The following is a 12,817-nucleotide window of genomic DNA, read 5'->3' on the forward strand; positions in this document are numbered from 1 at the left end:
TTTCAGTCATTACAGTAACAATGTTAAATGTGATACTTGTGCTAGTGATGTTGCTAATTAGCATAATGCTAACATGGATAATTTTATAAATAGCTATTTCGCTGCTCATATGCTAACTGCAGATCTAGTGTCATGCTAATATTAAACATAAACGTTTGTAAGTATTTAATAATAGTTAGATAGTAAACTAGCATCATAAAAGATAAACAGAGAAGCTAAACATGCTAGCGACTGAGCATCATTCCATTTCTGACCAGAAATAAATTTTTAACACTTTTTTTTTTGCATTTATTAACTTGTTTTTCATTTTATTAACTTTGAAACATTTGCATGTAATTTTCATATAAACACTAATTTTACAAACTTTGGATGAAGGAACGTGTTTCCTCCCGAGATCTTCCTCAGGTTGGAGGTTGTAAAGTTCCTCAGTTGCTCCTCAGTGACCCAGCTGAGGTAAAGTTCTGTATCGACATGTTTCCAGATTCAGGTCAGATGGATGCTAACGTTCGACATGTTAGCATCGCTAACATCAACACTGTTACTCACGAGGGAACATGACTCGGCTAATTCACTCAGAAACACCTCAGTGTCGTTTCCCTGAATTCCTTCCAGAGTTTTCTACACGTGTCGTGTTCAGTTTTTACACTGTATTTCGTAGTTTACTGAATTTTTACAGAATTTTAACTTGATGTTTTGTGAATTTGCATAAAAATATTGTAGCATGTGTGATATTTTATTTTTAAATGTTTTTTTTTCCCCTGTGGTCACTTTGAGTCTGAATCTGCAGCTTTTACTTTTTTCTTTTGTCGTTTCTTTGTATTTTGAAAGTTTGTTGTAAATTTTCCAAAATGTTACTCTGTATAAGTGTTTTGTAGCAAAAATGAAAATAAAAATAGTTTCATGTTGTTAATTTGACATGTGCTGATAATCCGTTAGAAAATCTCACATCATACACCACCAAAGTTTCCGTCAGGTTCCTAAAAACCACCTTTTCATCAAAGTACCATGAGATAAACCATTAGGAACCACACACTCCACCGGACTACCATCACAGGCCCTCAGGAACACATTACACACAAAACAAGACATTATCATGTTTCCAACTAAATCAGTTTGTAGTGAACATTTCTGAACACAAAGTGATCCAGCGTCTCAAGCCGAACCTGAAGACTGCTGAACTGCTGTGCTCGTTAATGAAGCAGAATGCTAACTAATCCTGTACGCTAGCTAAAGGAACTCAGCACTGCTTTTGATCATGATAAACTCTTTTCAGCCATCTTTAACTGCTTGTTAGCTCTTAGCCTCGTAGCTCCAGTTGAAACACTTCCTGGTTAATCGACTGCATTTGCCGTGAACATTTACATCCTGGTTCTTTAAGGCTAACAAGTGTAGCACTGATTTTGAAAAACATCAAGTTAAAGGCTTGTACTTTGCTTTATTGCCGATGTAAAGTTTTATGACATTTATAGAGCTTGTAAACAGTCGTTCTGCTGATGGGGTTTATACGTGCTGCTGCTGATTGTTTCTCAGATTATTTTGTTACCTTTTTGGACTTAATGGCCCATTTTTCACTCGTTTAAACTGCACAGTGTGTGAGAGCTCACTCTGACAGATGTATCACCTATCAACCGGATTTTTATGTAAATTCATTCCAAAAAGTTTGTCTTCATTCCATTAAACGCAGCCTATAGGACGCAGAGTCGTTCTCTTTGACTGGATGATTTAGTTTTATGCTAATTTTATCGCAGTCTCTGTGTTGTTCTGAGTTAAACCACACATTTCGGGTTATTAGCTGCTCGTACACATGCCGAGGAGTACAAGTGGAGACTGTAAAACACTGCAGCTAATTTTATATCACTTGTTTTCTTCATCAACATTTTTGTGGTTTGCTGTAAAACATAAGAATTGAGACGTGTTCAGTGGAATAATAATTTCAACTCTGCAGCTTTGGTGATGTCCTGAAGCTCACGGACTGCGTCCCAAACACTGGGTAACGGAAGACATGCTGTCTCAGCAAGAACTTTAAAGAACCTGTAGATAAACAGCATGATGGAGAGGCTCCTGTCCAATGGGTTAGATGACTAGAACTTTGGTGAAAATTTTTCTGAGCAACTGAACAAAACAGAAGGGAAAAAAAGAATAAATCCTCCCAACATTCTACTGAAGTGGAGCCAACAGGCTTCACCATGTTCGGAAGGAGAAAAGACAGAAAGCCTGCCAGTACTGTGAAATTCATTTCGTTGGATATCAGGAAGCCGGGATCAGAGCAGAGGAACAGAGAAGCTGGAGCAGAGAATGTTAAAGGTCTTGTTGATGGGTCCAACAGCAGCAGTTCTTCTCATCAAGACCTTCAGATCCGTAACCCAGAACCTTCACAACCTTCAGAGTGACCGTGACTCCCACAGGTGCAATGGAGAAAGAGTCCGGGAGACTCCGAGATCGAATCCTGACATTCTGGAGCCATCCAGTGGTCCTGCTGTCTTGTTGAGAAGAACGAAACTTGTCTGTACTCTTACAGCAGTTTTATGACGTTACATGGGCAGCAGTTTGACCCGATGCAGCACCTTCACATGTCTCAGAGGAGACACTTTTGTCTTCATCGTCCATTTTTGGTGTGTGAAATGCAGCAGGGGAGAATGAGAAGAAATGTGAGGTAAAAGTCTATGACTACACAGGAAACAAACTTAGCACACGAGCAAACAACAAAGCGACAGGTGATCGCTCGTTTTCTACGTACGTGAGTGACCTGGAGCCGCTGTTTCACAAACACGCATCCTTCACAATTCTACACAAATTAAAGTTTGATACTGGAAAGAAGTGGCAACTCCAAATGATTGGCTTGAATGATTCTTCAGACCAGTAACTTTTGTGATGTTTCTTCAGTTCTTCGCTCACATCTTTAGTTCCAACCTGCAAACTTATGACCTCACGATGGTTTCATCTTCTGCCGTCATGTACAGCCTCTCATGAAATGTGTTCAGAGATGTGAGCAAGAATAATAAAGCTGGGAAGAGTGCGTCAGAGATCGTTGTTGCCTCTGGTAAATGTACCGAGTGAGTGCAGCTACATGCTTGAAAAATACTTCACACTCGATCGAACCTTGGGAAATCTCAGTGGCGTTAAAGCTAAAGGTAAGACGAGTTACGCGTAGGGTCAGGTTCAGACGCTGTAGCTGTGATTATAGATTTTTAAAATATTTTGCAGTTGAACATGATAAAGCCATTCTCCCCGAGGCTGTGGCTTTATTCTACACACAAATAGCAGAATTATCTGCTTCTTTATCTGAGATGATCAGGTTCTTTGGTGCTCTGGTTGCCATCAGGATCCTTAAACATAACAATAAAGAATAATACACTGTGAAGATTCCCATCTGCTCCTTAAATACATTTAAAGACAAAAGAGAGGTTGTGTCGAGTCTGTCACCATCGATAAATCTCTCAGGAGTGTTCTAGAGAGAGACAGAAACCATCAACCGACAAAAAGAGGCTTTACTTTCTTCAAAGGTTCACCATTTTTGTTATTCATCATACTGTGTGTGTGTGTGTGTGTGTGTGTGTGTGTGTGTGTGTGTGTGTGTGGTTCCAACATTCTATGGTACTTTTATTGTAACAACCACAACAAAAAAATGAGCTCAAATTATAAGTCGTTCATGCCACCAGTAGAACTGAGGTTCTGGTCTCTACAGAAAAAAAAAAAAGTATTTTTTTCCCCCAACGATATTTAATCACGGAACAAAACGACTCAAATAATGTTCATTGTTCTCCCTGCAGAACTATAAACTCTGAACGGGTTCTGGTCTACCGTACGTGTAGAAATGTCCAGCAATCAAAAGAGTTCCTATTAGTAGCAGAAATGTTTTCGGAGCTAAGATGCTGAGGAACACTATGAGAATACTTCAGGCTTCTTTCTTTTTCAGTAAAGCTTAAAGTTCTTATATCTCATCTCATTATCTGTAGCCGCTTTATCCTGCTCTACAGGGTCGCAGGCGAGCTGGATCCTATCCCAGCTGACTACGGGCGAAAGGCGGGGTTCACCCTGGACAAGTCGCCAGGTCATCACAGGGCTGACACATAGACACAGACAACCATTCACACTCACATTCACACCTACGCTCAATTTAGAGTCACCAGTTAACCTAACCTGCATGTCTTTGGACTGTGGGGGAAACCGGAGCACCCGGAGGAAACCCACGCGGACACGGGGAGAACATGCAAACTCCGCACAGAAAGGCCCTCGCCGGCCACGGGGCTCGAACCCGGACCTTCTTGCTGTGAGGCGACAGCGCTAACCACTACACCACCGTGCCGCCCCCAAGTTCTTATATAGAACCCAAAAAGAAAAGGTTCCAAGTAGATCCATTTCTGCAAGCTAATAACTCTTCACGATCCAATGGACCTTTAAAGAACCCGTGAACAATCCCGTTCTTCTTTCTTCTCAGTGTGTACATTCATAGAAAAGTTAGAACCCTTAAAGTGCTGATGACACGTTTTTGACATCAAATCAAATCAAGTTTATTTGTATAGCGCTTTTAACAATAAACATTGTCGCAAAGCAGCTTTACAGAATTTGAACGACTTAAAACATAAAGTCATCTTATGTCATAAAGACATCTTTGGCGATGTTTTATAACATAAAAAGTAATTCATGATGATCCATATATTAATTCACGAAGGCGCCTATTTTACAAGTTATGATAAAAAACGCGGCTATTTGGGCAAATTTGACGGGGCTGCAGCACCCAGGAGACGAAAGAGGAGGAGGGGCTATATGACGTCAGCGAAAGAACCTTCCTCCTAACTTACCAGTTTGTTGTTGATGCGGCAGGTGTTCAGTTTATCATTATTAGTATTTTTATTATACATTATATATATATATATATATATATATATATATATATATATATATATATATATATAGTTATTATGCCTTCGCGTTGTGTTGCCGGCTTTTGCTCCAAAACCCACAAGGATGGGGTAAGTTTATTCAAGTTTCCCAGAGATCGCGAGCTGCATGCGAAGTGGGTGAAGCAAGTCAGGCGCACTCGTGACAAGTGGGAGCCCTCACCAACATCCGTCCTGTGCTCTGAACACTTCGATTTGGATTGTTTTGACACCCTTCCCAGCTTAAAGGAATCTCTTGGGTGTTCAGTTCAGCACAAACGTGTGTTGCTGCCATCAGCAGTGCCTACAGTATTCCGGAGGGGGTCTACTAGTAGCTATGCCGGATCCAGCAGTCGCCTGGGACAAGCCGACTCCTCCAAAGACAGTCCTCCTGTCAGAACATGTGTTGAGAAACGACATAAGATAAAGGTACGTAGAGCTATAGAGTGCTCCGACATGATGCTAAAAATAGTAACCATGCGGTCTGCGAAGCCATCTTGGAAGTGACTCGCTCCAGTTCGCTCATAGAGTACACATCATAGAGTACACATTCATGATAATCATAAATGTAATCATAAAGTCGGCGTGATATCAGTCATGTATTTGCTTGTGAAAGCTTGCGGCTTTCATGCAACTGCCGCCTAGCAACGAGAGGCAAAGGGTAAAGAGGGTAGGCTATCATAGATTCTATTCGGAAGAGATCAATACATGAGTGCTTAAAAATGAGGTATTTTAACAATTTGCATCTGTTTTGTGATTATCGTGACACTTGTGTGTTCTATAGAACTGTATGTCTTATCAGCACATCGAGGATCTTCCACCGGAGGCTTTAGCAAGTACTCGTAGCAACACTACACTTTACCCTTTGCCATGCGTTGTTAGGGAACGGAAGCAAGTACCCCGATGACCGACTTCAAGAATATGTAGAAAAAATTTAGAAATTATACTTTCCAAAAGTCATTTGAGCTTAGTGTATTGCATTTCCATTTATATTGTAGGTTCTTGCTGATGTTTTTGCGGAGTATGACGCAGCTGCTGAATCGGAAGCTGCAGAGTTTGTATGTACTAGTTGTGAACATTCACATTATTATCAATCTCATTTATTTAAAATCAGATAAAATCATGCCATCATGATCACTGCTTAAAGTACCAGTATTTGGTTGTTGAAGAGCTAGCACTAGAGCAGACCTGGGCATTTTACGGCCCGCAGGCCGCATCCGGCCCTTTGGTTCATTCTGGCCGGCCCGCATAAGGTTAATTAGAAATTACAAAATAAACGTATTTTCTAATTTTACCTCATGCATGGACTGAATGTGCATTGCTTTTATTTTGAAGTTGTGTTCAACAAAAACGCAATGCGTGCGACATGAACATGACATGAAATCCCACGAAACCTAATTCCGCGATAACTACTTCCGTAATTTGTCCAGACCAACCACAAACTTGTACGTCATCCTTCAAACGGTCCAGCCAATCACATAGTGTGACGTCACCAGCAGGCGCCGGAGCCGATCTCCGGCGAAAAGCACCAAATGAGGTGATTAAACTACAAATGTGGGCATCATTATTATAATATGATGTATCTTGCTTGATATTTGGAGTAGAAAGACAATATTGTGATGTCTTTATTGTGTTTTGGGGTGAATGTGACTGAAAAAAAAATGGTACAAACTCACATTTTGTTAACCATTGTTTTGGGAAATTTGATTGAATAAATGACATTTTTTGTAAGGCAACCTCGTTTTTTCCATACTCTTACCAGTCTTAGCAGTTTGTAAAAACAATGTTATTTATTGCTTCATATAAAGAAATACAATTAATATTATGCAGAATTTAGTTCAGCCTTATGGTCCGGCCCTCCACTAAATTTTCTGTTTCTCATGTGGCCCCATGGAAAAAATAATTGCCCACCCCTGCACTAGAGAGTTCACCGGCGTTTTCATATGCCATTTCCATTGAGGAGAACAGCCAGTGAACCGCAGCGTATTCTCCCGCTGACGTCACAGCATGGCCGCGAGCCACGGACCCAGTTTTCTTGCGCTGTGCAATTAAAAGTTGGATATTCGCGTAACAACAGCTTTTTTTCACGTAATTATAACAGAAATCTAACATGTTTGCCATGTTGTATAGTTTATTTAAGAAATTGCATAGAGTCATGTTCGTGTCATCAGACCTTTAAGAGGTCTGTTCTATAGAGAACCCGAGAATCTGAATCTGAGAATCTGAATCCTAAGAACCCTTGAACACTTGAAGAACCCCTTTTTTGCTATTCGAGTACACTTTGAGGATGAAATCGATCAGTTTTGAGTGATTGGATAGTTGAGGGTTGTGAGCTTTCAGAAAAGGGTTCTGCTTCTCATAGGAACTCTTTCTGACTGCGGTGTCAGGTTCTATGTAGGAACTTTAAAGGTTCCCCCTGATAAGTAATTGACGTTTGGTAACGTTCCTTGCTCTTCCTGTGCAGTAACTTGAACACTTTAGATCACTTCATAAGGCTTGATAAGCACATAAGGCAGTTATAGCACTTCTGAGGGAGGATGATTTATCATGCACCAGCGCCCTCTGGTTTCCACCATTAGTACTGCAACCATCAGGAATCAGTCTCCGTTCTCAGACTGAAGTTCTCAGGGTTCTCCAAAGCACAGACTCACTATTTTTTCGGTAAAGTGGTGGAAATCACATCCCACCATCATTATTAAAATGACACTGATAATTAAGTTCTATTCGTTATTCTGTTTGACTGCTCGCTTTAATGAAACAGGCTTAATGTTCTCATGCGAAATAGAAAGTGATTGTGTTGTCAGTGGAACAGGAACAGGCAGAACATTTGAATAATCAACCTGATGTGTGAAGAGTTTATTAATAAACCTGTAAATGTGTGCTCAGGGTTTTACTGCCAAACAGAGCTGGTATTAAACATGACACCAAAACCAGCTGAGTTCAAATGTTTTATTTAGATATTAAGATGAATTTATTGGAATGATGATGATGATGATGATGATAAATAGTAAAGTTCAAATTGGGTTCTGTCCTCTTGGACATCTTAATTCTTCTCTTCTGCTCCTGCTTATTATTATTATTATTATTATTATTATTATTATTATTATTATTATTATTACTGAAGAACACTTTTTAAATTGTTGATGATGGCATGATATAATTTTTATCTTGCCTCGGATGTATCAGGAAAGACTGTAGCTGAGGATTATATCTACTGATTGTATTTCTTGTGTTTCTTGGTGCTCAGGTGTGCTCTGTTCGATTGGTTAAAAAATTAATCGCTCTGAACATCGACTCTTGATTTGATTTAGTTTGGATTTCACCTGTGAAGACTGCATTTGTTGTTAAAAAGGATAAACCAACATGAAGACCAGAGAGCTGTCTATGGGAGAAAAGCAAACCACAAACAATTTAAAATTTAAATGACTGCATTTACACTTTAAAACAATTAAATAAATGAGTCTCACTGATTAGCGCTGTCGCCTCACAGCAAGAAGGTCCTGGGTTCGAGCCCCGTGGCCAGCGAGGGCCTTTCTGTGCGGAGTTTGCATGTTCTCCCCGTGTCCGCGTGGGTTTCCTCCGGGTGCTCCGGTTTCCCCCACAGTCCAAAGACATGCAGGTTAGGTTAACTGGTGACTCTAAATTGAGCGTAGGTGTGAATGTGAGTGTGAATGGTTGTCTGTGTCTATGTGTCAGCCCTGTGATGACCTGGCGACTTGTCCAGGGTGAACCCCGCCTTTCGCCCGTAGTCAGCTGGGATAGGATCCAGCTCGCCTGCGACCCTGTAGAGCAGGATAAAGCGGCTACAGATAATGAGATGAGATGAGATGAATACTAATAAATATACGAATAAATCCATCCATCCATCCATTATTGCTTATCCTGTTCTACAGGGTCATGGGTGGGCTGGAGCCTATCCCTGCTGACTACGGGCGAAAGGCGGGGTTCACCCTGGACAAGTCGCCAGGTCATCACAGGGCTGACACATAGACACAGACAACCATTCACACTCACATTCACACCTACGCTCAATTTAGAGTCACCAGTTAACCTAACCTGCATGTCTTTGGACTGTGGGGGAAACCGGAGCACCCGGAGGAAACCCACGCGGACACGGGGAGAACATGCAAACTCCGCACAGAAAGGCCCTCGCCGGCCACGGGGCTCGAACCCGGACCTTCTTGTTGTGAGGCGACAGCGCTAACCACTACACCACCGTGCCGCCCTATATTTTATTATTTATTTATTATATTTACTTTGCCTTTGCTAAAGGGTGGCACGGCGGTGTAGTGGTTAGCGCTGTCGCCTCACAGCAAGAAGGTTCCGGGTTCGAACCCAGCGGCCGGTGAGGGCCTTTCTGTGTGGAGTTTGCATGTTCTCCCCGTGTCTGCGTGGGTTTCCTCCGGGTGCTCCGGTTTCCCCCACAGTCCAAAGACATGCAGTTAGATTAACGTGGGGCGGCCTTGGGCTGAGGTGCCCTTGAGCGAGGTACTGAACCCCTGACTGCTCCCCGGGCGCTCTGGTGTCGCTGCCCACTGCTCTGGGTGTGTGTGTGTGTGTGTGTTCACTGCTTCAAATGGGTTAAATGCAGAGGATGAATTTCACTGTGCTTGACGTGTGCATGTGACGAATAAAGTTTTCTTCTTCTTCTATATTCATGGTGGATTTGTATGTTTGTATTTTCTTAAAGGCAGGCTGATTAAGATTTTGCCCACGATGTGCATGCATGAACCCACAAATCAGGTGCATTCTCTGTGAAAAATATACTTTGAAGAAAGTTTCCTTTCCTATAAATACTGCGATTTTGCTTCAAACACTAGCATTTTACCACGGACCGCAAAGTCGCATCCGCAATCGCCGAACTAACTGCTAGTACAGGAAGTAAAGTCAGAGGAAACGTTCCACAGTGGAAGAATATCAGAGGAACACATCTGCCCTCTGATTGGCTGTCACTCCACTCTCTCGCTGCTCATTTGCATAAATTTGAACTTTGCTTTTTTTTTTTCGTCACTGAATCATGGTGATGTTGTTGGTCAGTGTCACAGAGACACCACTGGAATTAAACAACTTCTGGTCACTTTGTCGCTGCTGTGTAACTCGATTATTCAATCCAGACTGAAATTTCACTTCTTATCTTCATGAAAGGTCACCAAGATCAGGATAATTTCACAGGACCACGCCTTTCGGATTGCCACAGAAAAACCACAAGAACATTCACTCACCTGGGATTCAAACAAAAAGCTTTTAAAGATGCTGAACAATTTTCTCTCCGGTGATTACAACCTGCTCAGAAAAAGCTCACAGTGTTGCTGGGTTCCGAAGTTTGCTTTCCTAACAGACCATGGCATACACAAGTACAAAGAACCAATCAGACTGCAGAACTGCTCCCATAAGAAAAGGGTTCTTCAAGGGTTCTATAAAAATGGTAAGGTTCTTAGTATCCTACAGGAGCTATTTTTACAACTGGAAAAGGAAACACAAAATTTTGTTTGGGTTCTTTGGATGGTTAATGAACGGACAAACAAAAGGTCCATTCAAAGACCCCGATAGACCCCTTTTTACTCAGGGTTCTTTAGAGAGTTAATGGTTCTAGCTTATAGCTATACATGAAACCTTTTTTGTCAGAGAACCCATCTGCAGTTAAGTTTTAAATTTAAAATGTCAGGGTTCTCCTAAATGGACCAAAGGACCCTTTAGCCATCTAGACTGAAGTTCTTCCAGGGTTCTTTGGAAGGTTATTGGTTCTAGCTTGCAATTCAATATGGAGCACTTTTTTGAAAAGGAAACCCTCTGTTGGAGGGCCATCTGAGTCCAATCCCAGTCTGTACAGAGCGATTCGTGATGAGTAGCAGAGTGTTAGTGTCGAGCGTAAAGGCCGAATTCTGAGTCAGCAACTCAAATATTGAACACAAATCACTCTCAATTAATTTCTGAATCATTTTATGCAAATGAACAATATTTTAAAGCATAATTAAATGATAAAAACAGTGTGCAACATGAGAAGTGTGAAAACTCAGTGTGTGTTTTGTTAGAGCAGATCTAAACATCAGAACCACCGGCATACACTCATTACACCACGATAAATCAGAACTCTGGGAAACAGGTGAGGGTTAAATCCAGGAGAACGGGGTGGGGAAATTTTAAGGTCCAGAAACTCACAATAAGAGTTCACAAGAACGAACAGAAACATCAGAGTATTTACAGAAAAAACAATGAAACTAATCACAGACTTTTCACGGAACATGTGAACACATTACAGTCATCATCCAGTGACAGAAAGACAGACAGGTCGATTCAGACAGACAGACAGACGGACGGACAGACAGACAGACACAGATTTACAGAGAGATAAACAGCTAGATACAGAAAGACAGAGAGATAGACTTTGCAACAAATGGGGTCATCTTTATTAATAATAATAAGACAAAATTATTTTAATAAACTTTAATGATATGGTGAAAATGTGAAGTATAAAATCACACAGAGAAATGACTTGACATTAATGTCAGAACACATTCTCTCTCTCTCTCTCTCTCTCTCTCTCTCTCTCTCTCACAGAGCATTCAGAAGTGTGTTTAGGTGTAAAAATCGTGTAATGTGCAGAAAATATGAATAAATCTTTTTTGTGTGAATAAAATCTGAAATGTATGAAATATTAAACAATAAATACATTACAGTGCCATGTGTTTAAAACTAACAGTTAAAATGCATGTCAGGTCGATTTCAGGCTCTTATATTTTAGCTTTACACAGGTGTTAGCATGCTAATGTAAAGCCAATTTCACATCTTTACACTAATTACTGCAATTAGCACAGATATGTTTATGTTAGTTTTATTAAAATTCAAAAAGTCTCATTTTATTACACAATGAAATGAGCATGAAATCGTTCAGGACAGCTAGTATAGTTAGTCAGCTAGTTAGCTCGGCTTATTCGCTAACCCTGCGAGCAAATGACTCAGGCAGAATGACGAGCTTCACACACGCTGATGCTTCTGTAGTTTAAACTTCCATTTTTTCCTAATGACACAGACACAAAGACTTTTAAATAATAACAATAATAATAAAGCTTTAAACTCTCTTGATTTAAAATAAAAAACACCCTTGTAAAGATGAGTAAAATGGGTGTGTGTTGGTGGATGACTGCGGGAATTTGGCCTCTGTGTCACCTCATATTTGTTCCCCAGTTAATCAGAATGTCATGGATTACAGCTCGAAAGTTCTTACACACTCCAAGCAACTCAAACATCTCCAATTTAAAAGGGAAACACGTTTCAGGTACATTGTGCTCACTATCATTTCCAGGGGTGCCAATAATAGAGGCACATGTGTTTTGTTGAAAATAATTAGTTCTTGATGAGGGATTTGTTTTTCTCTGAATACATTTTTCAATTAAAGTTTGGATTTTATCTCATTTTTTCAGTGTAAGATGAAGCAAGTTCACTAAAAGTGATGGCTTTTTTTCTAACCCTTTTTACTGATCTTTACAAGGGGGTGCCAATAATTGTGGGGAGCACTGTGTGTGTGTGTGTGTGTGTGTGTGTGTGTGTGTGTGTATATACACACATACACACACACACACACACACACTGTCTACATAAAATATAATATATTTTTCAATAAAGTTTAGATGTTCTGATTTGCGTGTAGATTAATTCAAAGTTAATTCAAAGACACAATACATTCAGCTTTAAGTGTTTAAACTGGAGACAACACTGGAACACAGAACGTCTGGGAGTAAATTCTTTTGCTCGCGAGTGTACAGTGGTGCTTGAAAGTTTGTGAACCCTTTAGAATTTTCTATATTTCTGCATAAATATGACCTAAAACATCATCAGATTTTCACACAAGTCCTAAAAGTAGATAAAGAGAACCCAGTTAAACAAATGAGACAAAAATATTATACTTGGTCATTTATTTATTTATTGAGGAAAATGAT

At 40.4% G+C, this 12,817-nt stretch overlaps 1 protein-coding gene across 3 annotated transcripts in view; it reads left to right on the forward strand.

Moving 5' to 3' along the window:
- The window catches only part of eda2r (ectodysplasin A2 receptor), a 25,443-nt gene extending 24,685 nt beyond the window's left edge, over window positions 1-758 (forward strand). For all 3 annotated transcript variants that reach the window (XM_060912284.1, XM_060912285.1, XM_060912286.1), the window contains one exon: window positions 1-758. This exon is cut by the window's left edge and continues 327 nt beyond it. The gene's annotated coding sequence lies outside the window, so the exon portion shown is untranslated.
- Window positions 759-12,817: the final 12,059 nt, after the last annotated feature.

Source organism: Neoarius graeffei, chromosome 28, assembly GCF_027579695.1.
Source record: "Neoarius graeffei isolate fNeoGra1 chromosome 28, fNeoGra1.pri, whole genome shotgun sequence".
Taxonomy (NCBI): Eukaryota; Metazoa; Chordata; class Actinopteri; order Siluriformes; family Ariidae; genus Neoarius; species Neoarius graeffei.